Raw genomic sequence first — 13,577 nt, 5'->3', positions numbered from 1 at the left:
AATTATTCTGTTAGTTTTTAAAAAAATTAATTATTATTTATTATACAATATGTGTAGATTTAGATAGTTAATTTTGAAAAATTAATTATTAATAAATATATTAGTTTTAAAAAATAATAATTATTTATTTACTTTACCATATATGTAGACTTATTTATACAACTTTATAAATATTTATAAAAAATTTGAAACTATTATTTATGTATTTTATTCTAATTTTTATATGAAACTAATTCATATATAGTAAAATTCTACGCATACAATTGAATCTATTTAGTTACTATTAATAAATATATGTATTATAAATTTTCTGCAAAAATATGTGATTTTGAAAGTTCTAATTTGTATTTGTAGTTTTTGTATTAAAATAATTTGATGACTGTTTTGATGATAGTTTTTTCTATTTTATTATTTTGACAATAAATTTTTACTATTATTACTAATTTATTTTACTAATTTTAAAATCAAAAACCAAGAACTAAAAATCAAAATCTAAAACAACCATTCATGATTCTCCAAAAACCAAAATCTACTGCAAAATAAAAAACCAAAAATCAAAAACTAAAATCTAGAAGCCAAAATCTAAAAACCAAAAACCAGAAACTAAAATCTAAAAACTAGGAAAACAATCATCACCGTTGTCGACGTTTGTTTCTTCTGATTCATCCTAAGCTTTTCTGCTTCTTTCCATGGCTTTTTTCTTCTTCTTCTTCTTCTTTCCATGGCTTTACCAAAATCGATTTTGTTTCTCTCCTTCCAAATGAAATCAAACATAAAACCTAACAAAATACTACGATTTCCCCATTGTTAATATTCCAATTCAAAAAGGTTGATTGAGAAAAGGGTTGAAACTAAATATAATGTTTTCTCTTTGAAAATCCCAGCCTTTCTCCAAATGTGTTGGTGTGTTTTAAACAGTTTATGAGCCCAAGACATAAAGTCTTTGCTAGCATGTCTCCACCCATAGTAGGTAACACCTCGGTAGAGGAGAAGAAGCTGAGTGGCTTTGACAAGGATTTGGCTGATTACACATAAACACAGAGAATCTTGTTGATTTGTGAGGAGTTTATCCATCTCATTAATTATTAAGAATTTGGCAGATTACACAATATCTAAGAACTCTAAACTTTACTAGATCAGAAGAAACAACGAAGGCAGAAGAATAGGGTTAAATCACCCGACGCCGTTAACTATATTTTCTATTTTTGCTTTTCCTTTTTGTTTTTTTCTGTAGATAACTGCTGATTATCTTTTTTTTTTACAAAAATTGAAGATGACATGGCAGATTATAATTAGAAGGTGAATCTATGGGTTCACCCTAGGGGGTGAACCTAAGAAAAACTTTCAAATATTTTTCTTACTAGTTATATAATTGGTTGATCAAGTGTATTTAAACACTAAAAAGAAATATTTAAAGTTTTTTTCTAAACAGTGAACAAAAAAAAAAGTTTTTTTAAACTATTTTTGGAACTTGTTTCATGTCGAGCGATGAGTTATGCCGTTTAAATGATCTGGATCAAAGAAAAATACTTTTTTTCCTCTGCAGAAGTAAACGAAGATTGGGAGAAACATGCTTAATCATCACCTAAAAATTATAAAGAGATAAGTCTTCCACTTTTCTCACATCTTGCCAAACAAATTGTTTAATTTATTAATGTTCATATTGAAATGGTGGTATCTGATCTTTGTTTGATATTACGCATTTTGGTTTGAAAATTTAATATATTTACTCATGTGCTGGCCGTGCAGTGTGACATTTGTATAGGCAGAGCTTTATTCATGTGAGTCTAACCAATATCACAAAAACAACAAACCTGAAAAAAATTAGTCAAAAAAAAAAAAAAACAAACCTGAAAAAAGATAAGTTTTTATATAATGAACATAAATGCCTACAGTGACTAATATATTTAATATTTGTAAAATCTAAACTGTTAGCTAATGTTTTCTCTTAATTTTACAGTCAAAGTTTACATATTGTATGATGATGAAAATTATGAGACGAACTCCAACCAAATCCATGCAGTACACATAAAAAAAATCAAGAGGTACTTGAAACAGTATAATTGAGTAGACTATGTATTTGTTCAGTTTACCTTCTTGTCAAGGAAATGATTTCAAATGTTTCACTAAATTTCGGGTTTATTTGCTCTCAGGTGTCGATTACCTTCACTTGGATATACCAATCAGTTATGGTAAGGTTTCAGTTTTGAAAGGTACGGAATTTTCTTCATTCTTTGCGTTTACGAAGAGCAAAAATATTTTTTTTTTGCGGGGATGAGTGTTTGACTATGGTGGTATATATAGCTTACAATAGATAGATTGTGAAGGAATATTCGAATTATTTTTAGTTTAGTTTTCAACTACGTAACTCGCTTTAGAATATTTTACTTAGGAGGGAGGATATTTCGGTTGAATAATGATTAGGTATATTCTGTTAATAAACTATATCTATATTATTATTTGACAGTAATTGGTAATGAATAAATAATACTCCCTCTATTTTAAAATAGATGAAGTTTTAGGATTGTCCACGATTATTAAGAAATTTGTTTTTTAATCTAAAAAGTATCATTAAAAATTGTTCAACCAATCACAAAATAGATTACATTTTATCATTGGTTACACAGTTTTTGATAAAGTTAAAAAGTACATTGATATACTAAAACATCAACTATTTTGAAACATCAAAAACTCCCTATAACATTATCTATTTAGAAACGGAGGGAGTACTAATTGGTATATACTTCAATATTGATTAAAATAATATTTTCGAAACAAAATAACTTTTATTAGAGTTTAACAAAATTTCGGATTTGGTGGCTTTATATTTCGAGTTTGTGTCTGGCTTTCCGCTTTGCTCTCAAATTTTATTTCCGTTTAGATTTTGAGTCAAGACCCGTTTTTAGCGCTCACTTTGATTTCTTAATAGGAGAATCAGTCTTCGTTCTTTATTACAGCTGTCCGAAGTAAGAAAAATGAGTTTTAAAGGTAGCTTCGAATCGAGTATGAAGGGATTCAGAAGCGCTGGTGTTTCAAACGGTCCAGCAAAGAGTCTTGTTTCATCGAGATTTGATCTTCCTCCAGTTTAACTACGGTGATTATGGTTTTATTTGCTCAAGTATTGGCGGTTAAAGTGGAAGGTGTTCTATGTTTGGTATTGGAATCCCAGATTGGAGCATCTTTGTTATCTTTTGGTGGAATCATACAGCGGAGAGATAGAGATTGAGAGGTGTTTTCGAGAAGCTGGCGGTGGCGATGTTTGGCGGTGCGACGGAGATTGCTGCTCCACACGCATGAAACACGTCTCCCAGAGACGTGACTTTGGATTGACCATTCCTCAACGCGTGGCAAAGCTTTCAGAAGCTCTCTCTACTTGGGTTTTACGTTTAATGGAGTTTTTTTCTGCTGTAAAATTATCTGATACCAAATTTATAATACCCATTGGACCATATCAATGAAATATCAGTTGACAAAAAAAAGGTGGAAGCTGTTGTGAATATATTATGTGATCGACCCATTTCTGTCTAAGGTTTTTCTGGAAAGGTTTTAACGAGGTAACTTAAGAGCATGTTACTGACCCTGAAACGTATGTGTCGATCAAGGGGGAGTGTTGTGAATATATTATGTGATCGACTCATTTCTGTCCAAACCGGACAGACCGGACCAAACCATTTCTGGATGAACCGGACGAACCGAACCGAACCGGACCGGACCAGTCTATGTCATACCAGACATGACCAGGCCTGACTCAAACCCAGCCCAAAAAGACCAGAAGATGGCGGCCCAAGGAGATAGAAAGATAGAGACGGTCCAAGAAGATAAACATCAAGAAGAGTCATGTTTATCCATATGTAATTAGTGATTATCATAATCATAGATAGATTAGAATTTATATTCTCTTATGTTATGGGATTTATATTTATCTTCATTTGTAAACATGTATATATAAAGACCTTTAGTCCTTAAGATTAATAACACAAAATCACTTCCAATAATCTAAAACCCGAGCTAACCTAAAACCCTAGAAAACCCTAGTTTACCCGCCGACTTCAAACAGCTCGAACTCCCTAACCACGAGGAACCAGAAGACGAGACACCTACCGATTTGAAGATCTCGGAGAGAAGAATCCAACGCCGAAGACCTTGACGCAATCCGAGTTCGGACGAGCCCGCAATCGTCGTTACAAGTCAACCGGACAGGAAACCCTAATCTGCCCGATTTCTCTCTCTCTAAAAGACTCAACTTCAAATCGATCGTTCTCCCAAACCATAACGATCCAGACGACGTGTGACATATCCATTTGAAGCTATTGACGAGGAAAATCCAACTCCGCAGACCTCACCTCAATCCGTGATCAGACGCATTCTCTACGTCAGCCACAAGCCGCACCGTCAACATCAGAAAACCTAAGGCTGTCAACTTCTTTTTCTTGTTTACTTGATAGCCGATTTGCTTAATTCATCATACTGATTCGTTTTTTTTTATCTTAATGATCTTTTGTTCTAAGATTAATGTGAAGACACGACCTGATGGACAAGTCATGAAGTCACAATCTCCTTGCTTGCAAATCAACTCCATTGATTCCAACCCAAAGCCGCAAACTCTAATCTTTTTTCATTGTTATGCGATTTGTGTTTGATTTTTAAACTAACTTGATTTGCGTTTGTGTTTAAGGTATCTAACCCAAGAGCAGCCTTGATTCATGACTTTATCATGATCCAAACCCTAATCCACGAGCTGCTTCCTAACCCAAAGCTAAGATATCATCTCTCTAGCTTAAAGTTTCGTTCAAACGATTTGTATTGATCTCATGCTAACTCGTTTTGACTCTTGTGTTTAAGGTTTAACCAAGATCAAGCTCCTGATTCATAATACCATTCAACCCAATAAGAGGTTAAGGTAACCCTAATCATGAGATCATAATGTTTGATTGAACATCCTGATAGAAACAAATTGCTAGGATATCGGATTAGAATTCCATGAATTAGAAATCGATTGATAGGATTATATAATCTTTAGCAAACCCTTGAATCTAGGATTTGATAATCTTTATCCGGTTTTGAAAACCGGACAGTGCTAAACCAACCTTAAAACCGGTTGTGTTCTTGTTCATACTAATCTACAAACATCGACCATGCACTTATATTATATATCGGTTTTAAAAACCGACCAGGTCTTGTTTTGTTTTAATCAAAGCCGTGTGGCTTGAGGTTTATATTAGTATGGAACTGATATTGCTGAACAACATAGCCGTATGGCTTCTTGATTTTATTTGATGATCGGATGGTCTTGGCAGCCTTAATGGGTGCATGACATTGTTTCCTTATATAGCCAAATGGCATGAGAAACTAACTGATCATTGTTTAATATGATTCAGATGTCGAGATTCCAACACTCGGATTATGATGCCCTTGATCTCAATGGAGACAATTATTTTGATTGGGCTATGAACACTTCTGCCGACTTAAAGTCTAAAGGACTCGGGAAGTGTATCAAATATGGAAATGACACCCTTGCGTGTGAAAGGCATAGAGCCATTATGATTATGCAAAATCATCTCGTTGAGGATCTAAGAAATGAGTACAGCTACATCAACGATCCTCATGTTCTCTGGTCAAGTTTGAATATCTAATTCTCAGAGCCATTATTATATAAGTCCACGAAAGAGTGGTATGCTCTGAGGTTCCAGGATTATGAATCCGTGGATGACTATCACTCTGATCTTATGAAAATCACCTATAGTCTTAGACTATGTGGTGAAGTGATAACAAACGAGCATATGTTAAACAAAACTCGTGACACATTCCATTCAAAGGAAGTGTTGTTATCACATAAGGCTAAATGTTTCACAACCTATTACGACCTTCTCTCATATCTTTCAGCTCTTGAGCAAAAGAAGCAGAACAGGATAGATAACCTCAACAAACTTGATGAAGTTATGGAGATATACCATGAGAACCGAGCACTTGAAATATGTTCTGAAGCTGATGAAGAATCCGGGTGGACTCACATGAATAGTGAGCTTGGTTTATATATTGAATGAGAATCAATGTAAGCCATGTCCAAGGTGTTATAATGGACTGCCTGGCTTTTGTTTAAGCTTTTGACATTCTGAATTTTTATTTATGATTTGGTTTTATCTTGTCATCTATAAAAGCATTAATAAAAGTTTTCTTTATCTTAATTGATTTGCTTACAATCTTTGATTGAAAAATGACAAGTAAATTTCGAAAATCAGTGAGTCTCAAAGAGACCACTCTTATGGCATTACCCCTAAGGGGGACGATTTTATTCACTCAAAATAAAAGCCCCATTGATGTATTTTGAATGGTTTCGAATGGGCTAAGGACAGAAATGTTCTTTCTGATTATATAAAAGAAAAATTGCCAAAGGTATAAATGATCGAGACTAAATTCTCCATGTTGATCTAGACTATGCTAAATGATCAATATGATAAGGAACAATGGCACTTGGTAACCAGTAAGGTTAACCACAAAATTATACTTAATGGTATGACCAGATTAGCCATCCGGATTTAGATTTTAAAAATCTGATGCAAAGATTTAAAGGCACAAAAGAGTTCTCCCATAAATCTCACGTGTGTAGTATGAACACAAGGGAAACTCATGAGGCTTCATTGTCCCAAAAGGTATCACGAAAATGGCACAATAATTTTGTGTCCTTACACAAATTATTTTATAGCATGATCTTGATAACCTGCCTGAATAAAATTTCGAATTGCAACCTATAAGGTTTAGACTATAAAAATTATGGAAAAGTCATGAGCATCCACAGATTAAAGTATGTTCATGAGGGGGAGAGAGGATAACCCTATGGTACATGAACACACCATAATCTGGTGGATATAAGAGCTCAGACATGTTGTCCTTTAAACCACAATAATAAACTCGAACAACCATGGAAATGGAAACCACAATAACCGTGGGCGTGGTTCCTACCATGGTCGTGGTCGAGGATCAGTCCGCAGTAGTATTTCTGGTCGGATACAACAACACTCGACCAAGTATGAACTTATAGTTCACTGACTCTCCATACAGAGGTCACAAAGATATCTGGTTAAGGACATGGATTAATTCCCAAGATTTTATCAGATTATAGTATATCCATAAAATGGAAGTGAGGACAAATCCACACATGTCCATACTATAGACCTACTCGGACAGAATTCTTTTATGAATCCAAATGAGCCATTGGCCATAGATCCGAGCCTTGGGAACAGAATAGAAATTCGAAATTATAGTCCAAGACATGGGACATAAACAAATTATTCATATAAGTTGAAATATAAGCATCAGGCCATTAAAGTAAAGCATTGATATTCCCATCTCAAAGTGATTACGGGTCATGATCCAGACATCATCCTAAGATATTATAAATAGATCACCACAAACATGTGTGCCGTCTAGGATGAAATCTCATAAGGAGATGAGATAAGATTTGGAATATATGTTGGATAAATAATATGTTTTCTCATACGATTTTAAATAAACCATGAGCCAAACATGAGTGACTAGATTGTGGCCAAGGTACATGGATTTATACAAGATAAATCTGTCTATCCAACATTCATTAAAATGAGAAAGCAATAAGCTGGAAAGAATAAGAGAAATGGATTGGTATGAACCACCATTGTCTTGGCAAGATCCTCGGACCATAGAATATAATCCTGGACGTCCATACAAAGAAAGAAAATCATACAAGATGATAGCCAGACAGTATAGACCCGAATGACTATGTCATAACTAGCTTATCACCACGAAATAAATATTCAAGTTGCTATAAGTGAGTCTATAAAAATAGACCAATATGTTCCATAAGATAAGGAACCTCAGAAATGAAAGTAAAGGTGCATAGAAATGACATATCCGAGTTCAGTAAAGAAACCAGACCAGACATAGAGAAAAATGCTGGCCAGCTGAACATCTAAGGTACCAAACCATGTAGCTTGGGACGCCAAGATACAAGGTAGCAAAGGTCCTGGATAATAAAATCTTTAAATCGATTTAAACATGTCTGGAACGCGATGAAACGCAATGGAACAAGTACAAATAAGTGTCGACACATACACAAACATAAGTGATAAGATGCATATGAGAAAGCACTTGAGAATAAGAAATAAAAGAGGATTTCGAACCCACACATGAGAGTACTCGTAAAATAAATAAAGAAATGAACGTGGGGTTCTAAGTAAAGAATAAGAGATGCGGAGACCATATAACCAAGGACATAAGAGTCTTGTGATGAATAAAACCGTGAGATCAAGGACATATCCATGTAGAGGTCGTCCATATCCAAGCATAGAGCATTCTATGAATGGCTTTATTACACAAGGTTATCCACAGAGACTAAGGAACAGATTAGAAGGAAATAAATTTTATATGTGGTGATAGCTACTGCACAATATAATTAGTGTCTGGAAACACATAAGAAAATTGCAGTAAATAGTACAATAAATCCCTGGATATATAAAGGTACATATGACCTGAGATTTAAGAGATCAAGAGATCTAAAAATGAGAAATTTGAATCTCATAGAACAACATCGTTCCTGCGTTGTTCATGGACTATCACAGAAGCAGCTGCCTGCGTGTATACACATATAATAAGACTAAGAAATGCTTAGTAAGAAAGTTCTATAAGAACATTTCAGATCAGTCCATAAAATATGAAATAAACTCCTTGTGTTTATAACCTAAGAAAGGATGATTAAGTCCAACTGATTCTTGGACAGGCTGTAATGGAAATAAAATGATCTAGAATAAAGGTCACAGCCGCATACATGTATTGAGATCCATGATCTTACATATCAAGAACTGGATATGATATGGTCAAAGTAATAAAGTGATGAATCCATCAGATTCACGACCATAAGGATCCATATCCTAGTCTGACCTTAAACCACCTTGGTCCTAGGCAATTCCGACCCGTTCTATAGGTCCTGATCCGACCATGAGACACCAAGTATGATGGAACGGCATGTTGACCCAAAGGAAGGCTTCCAGCCGGCCATGAAAGATTACTGGCATATAGAAATTTCATGGAAACTTTGGTTAACCTCTAAAGACGGGATGTGCAATAGTATGATCCAAATCGTGGATATACTAATGATACTCATGGACGAATTTTATAAATTCAAATGGACCAAGGATGAACAGAAAATATTTATAGTTAAGATCCATTTCAAGATGGATGAATACTCCCATAGAAAGTCCATATGTTCTGGTCAAGAACTAATAAGATCCTAGGATGTATTCTCTGGATGATATGGATAGATCCTTGCAAGAACGAGGCAAAGACTCAAGATCTTCAAGGCGGTGGACTGATGGTTGATTCAAAGAGTTGCGGAAAGACTCCTTGACACTTTTAGATGACTAGATCGGATATGACACACCAACTTAGACACCTAGGGTTTGCTGGATACTACACACCAACAAGATCACTCAAGAACTCGTAAACAAGTCTAAGAGAGAACAAAGGTTTTCGATTAAAAGATGATTGTCTAAAGAAGCTTGCGACAAGTTTAAATAGAGAGAAGACTTGAACAGGCTCAAGTTCTCGATATAATTAAAGGGAACACGCTCCCTTGGTAATCAAACAAAGACCAAAGACTAAGTTTTCAAATTTAAAAGAGTTTGCAATAGAAAAGATAAGAAATAAAGACTATAGACTAAAGATAACATAAGGTAGATATGTGGTTGGTCCAAAGCATCCGAGATGCACCAAAGATACATCATCTAGGTGATATGAAAGTGAACTCATGGCCTCATTAAAAACCTTAGTTGGAAAACCCAGTGGGACAAAACCAACTAAGGGAAAAAGAGTACACACAAGCCACTTGCCTAGATGATGATCAGCTTGAAGGTTCAGCTTGAAGTGTGGTAAGTGTGTCTTGGTTGCTCAAGCTACGACCAAGACAATCTTCTTGCTTCCAAGACATCTTAAGTATGTTCCCAACAGCTTCATGGAGTCTTCTTGTCATTGCACGAGTCATGGGACCTTTGGGAATGGCCAAGGCATCTCCATCTTCATCCTGCTTATCCTTGATCACATCTTCTCCATCTTTATCAAGTTGTTGATCCATGATCACATCATCCCCTCCCTCTTGAAAAGGATTTGTCCTCAAATCTGGTTCATCTGCAATAAAAGGGATCAAGTCAGTAACATTGAAACTATTACTCACATCATACTTTCCTTGGAGATCCAGCTTGTAAGCATTGTTGCTGATCTTCTTTGTGACCTCAAAAGGTCCATCTATTCTCGGCATGAGCTTGGACTTCCTTTGATTAGGAAACCTCTCTTTCCTTAGGTGAACCCATACTTGATCACCTACTTCAAAGACCATTTCTCGTTTGCCCTTATTAGCATGTTTAACATACTGCTTGGTTTTCTCTTCAATATTGCGCCTTGCTTGCTCATGAAGTCGTTTTACCATATCTGCCTTCTTTTTGCCATCCATACTAATCCTTTCACACTCAGGTAAAGGTATTAAATCCAAAGGAGAGGTGGGATTGAACCCATAAACAATTTCAAAAGGAGAAAACTTAGAAGCAGAGTGCACAGCATGATTATATGCAAATTCACAATGAGGCAAACAGTCTTCCCATGATTTCAAGTTCTTCTTTATGAATGCACGCAAGAGTGTTCCTAAAGTTCTATTCACTACTTCAGTTTGACCATCAGTTTGCGGGTGACAAGTAGTAGAGAACAACAATTTAGTGCCTAATTTAGACCAAAGTGTCTTCCAAAAGTAACTAAGAAACTTGGTGTCTCTATCAGATACTATAGTTCTAGGCATGCCATGCAAACGCACAATCTCTTTAAAGAACAAATTAGCAATATGCAATGCATCATCAGTTTTGTGACAAGCAATGAAGTGAGCCATTTTGGAGAACCTATCAACAACTACAAAGATTGAATCCTTTCCGGTTCTAGTTCTAGGCAATCCAACAATAAAATCCATAGAGATGTCATTCCAAGGATGATAAGGAATGGGTAAAGGAGTATACAAACCGTGAGCTTGGACTTTGGACTTAGCTTGTTTACATGTTGCACATCTCTCACAGATTCTCTCCACATCTCTCTTCATGCGAGGCCAAAAGAAATGATCCTGCAAAACTTTAAGAGTCTTGGCAATACCAAAATGTCCCATAAGACTTCCTCCATGTGCTTCCCTAACAAACAAATCTCTCAAAGAACAATTAGGCACACACAAACGATTATCATAGAAGAGAAATCCATCTTGCCTAAAATAATGACCAGCAGCAAACTTTTCACACGACTTGTATGCATCTTTAAACTCAGGATCAGTTTCATACATTTCTTTAATCTGTTCAAAGCCTAGTAGCTTAGCATCAAGAGTGTTTAAGAGCACATACCTTCGAGATAGTGCATCAGCCACTATATTGTCCTTACCTTGTTTGTATTTGATCACATAAGGAAAGGTTTCTATGAATTCAACCCATCTCGCATGTCTTTTGCTCAGCTTGTTTTGCCCCTTAAGATACTTGAGAGACTCATGGTCTGTGTGGATGACAAACTCCTTAGGCCATAGATAATGTTGCCAAGTTTGCAAGGCCCTCACCAAAGCATACAACTCCTTGTCATACGTTGCATAATTGAGAGTTGCTCCTCCAAGCTTCTCACTGAAGTATGCTATGGGTCTTTTATCCTGCATCAATACAGCACCAATTCCAATTCCTGAGGCATCACATTCTATTTCAAAGGTTTTAGAAAAATCAGGAAGCATAAGAAGAGGGGAGTGAGTAAGCTTCTCTTTAAGGATTTTGAATGAGGTTTCTTGTGCTTCTCCCCACTTGAATCCTACATCCTTCTTGATGATCTCGGTCAAGGGAGCTGCTATAGTGCTGAAATCCTTCACAAAGCGCCTATAGAAACCTGCTAGCCCATGAAAACTCCTCACTTCTCCCACTGTAGTTGGAGTTGGCCACTCTTGTATGGCTTTGATCTTCTCGGGATCAACATTTACTCCATCTGCACTCACAATAAAACCTAGAAAAACCAAGTTATCTGTGCAAAAAGTGCACTTCTTTAGATTAGCATAAAGCTTCTCTTTCCTCAAAACATTCAAAACAGCCCTAAGATGTTCTATATGATCATCAAGACTCTTGCTATAGACTAGGATATCATCAAAGTATACAACAACAAAGATGCCTATGAATGATCTAAGCACATGATTCATCAATCTCATGAACGTACTAGGAGCATTGGTTAATCCAAAAGGCATGACTAACCACTCATATAAACCATGCTTAGTTTTGAATGCAGTTTTCCACTCATCTCCCTCTTTCATCCTAATTTGATGATATCCACTCTTAAGATCTATCTTAAAAAATATGGTAGAACCATGCAATTCATCAAGCATATCATCCAGTCTAGGGATAGGGTGTCGATACTTCACTGTTATGTTGTTGATTGCTCTACAATCAACACACATGCGCCAGCTTCCATCTTTCTTAGGCACGAGAAGCACTGGTACTGCACATGGACTCAAGCTCTCTCGGATATGGCCCTTCTCCATTAGTTCCTCTACTTGTCTTTGCAATTCTTTAGTCTCCACTGGATTAGTTCTGTATGCAGGTCGGTTTGGTAATGTGGAACCAGGTACAAAGTCTATCTGATGCTCAATCCCACGAATTGGAGGTAATTCATTGGAACTATCTTCTGGAAACACATCTGCATATTCCTGTAAAAGAGAAACTAGTTCACTCGGATGATCCGGTGTATGATCAGTGGTTGTTAGTAAAGATTCTTTAAACACAAGCAACAAAATAGAGTTTTGAGAATAGAGAATTCGTTTGACATCTCCCTGTTTGGCATAGAACCTATGCTGCTTGTTGAGATCAGTTTTGAGTTCAATCTCTTTCTTTTTCTGTAGATGGAGCTGATCCTCTTGCACTTCTTTAGGGGTTAATGGCACCAGCACTGTCTTCTTACCTCTGAATTCAAAAGAGTGCTTGTTGGTGAAGCCATCATGTATCACATGTCTATCAGATTGACATGGTCGTCCGAGAAGAATATGGCTTGCTTCCATTGGTATCACATCACATAAGATCTCATCCTCATATCTCCCTATGGTTATAGGTACCACTACTTGATCAGAGACCCTCATCTCGCCCTGCTCATTAAGCCACTGCAGTCTATATGGTTTTGGATGCTTCTGAACTTGCAAACCCAATTTCTTGACCATAGTCTTGATAGCTACGTTGACACAGCTGCCTCCATCAATGATAAGACTACATACCTTCCCTTGAACCAAACACCTAGTGTAGAACAAGTTCTCACGCTGCTCAATCTCATCTGCCTTAGTTTGAAGATTCAAAAGCCTTCTTGTCACTAGCAACCTTCCCTTGACCGGTTCTTCTTCAAACTCCTCTTCAGTATGCTCATGATCAGTATGTATCTTCTCATCTTGAGACATATACTCCCCGGTTTCAAGAAGAATCATTGTCTTCTTATTAGTACACTCATTAGCATAGTGCCCACGCCCTTGACACTTAAAGCACTTGACATCTCTAGTCTTGGAACCAGTGGCTCCT

General features: G+C 36.1%; 1 long non-coding RNA gene across 3 annotated transcripts; it reads left to right on the top strand.

Annotated features, from left to right (window-relative positions):
* Positions 1–1,463: 1,463 nt before the first annotated feature.
* LOC108847810 (uncharacterized) lies at positions 1,464–6,136 on the top strand. 3 transcript variants are annotated; one of them, XR_001949000.2, is made up of 5 exons: positions 1,465–1,781; positions 1,961–2,045; positions 2,154–2,213; positions 2,958–4,900; positions 5,379–6,135. It is a non-coding gene; the product is annotated as an uncharacterized LOC108847810 (long non-coding RNA). The 3 variants fall into 3 exon arrangements; XR_008943727.1 differs by having other exon boundaries at positions 1,464–2,045; positions 2,930–4,900; positions 5,379–6,136; XR_008943726.1 differs by having other exon boundaries at positions 1,464–2,045.
* Positions 6,137–13,577: the final 7,441 nt, after the last annotated feature.

This window comes from Raphanus sativus, chromosome 3 (genome assembly GCF_000801105.2).
Source record: "Raphanus sativus cultivar WK10039 chromosome 3, ASM80110v3, whole genome shotgun sequence".
NCBI classification, from domain to species: Eukaryota; Viridiplantae; Streptophyta; class Magnoliopsida; order Brassicales; family Brassicaceae; genus Raphanus; species Raphanus sativus.
Note: the sequence above shows the minus strand (reverse complement) of the source record. Positions and strands in the feature narration are given on the sequence as shown.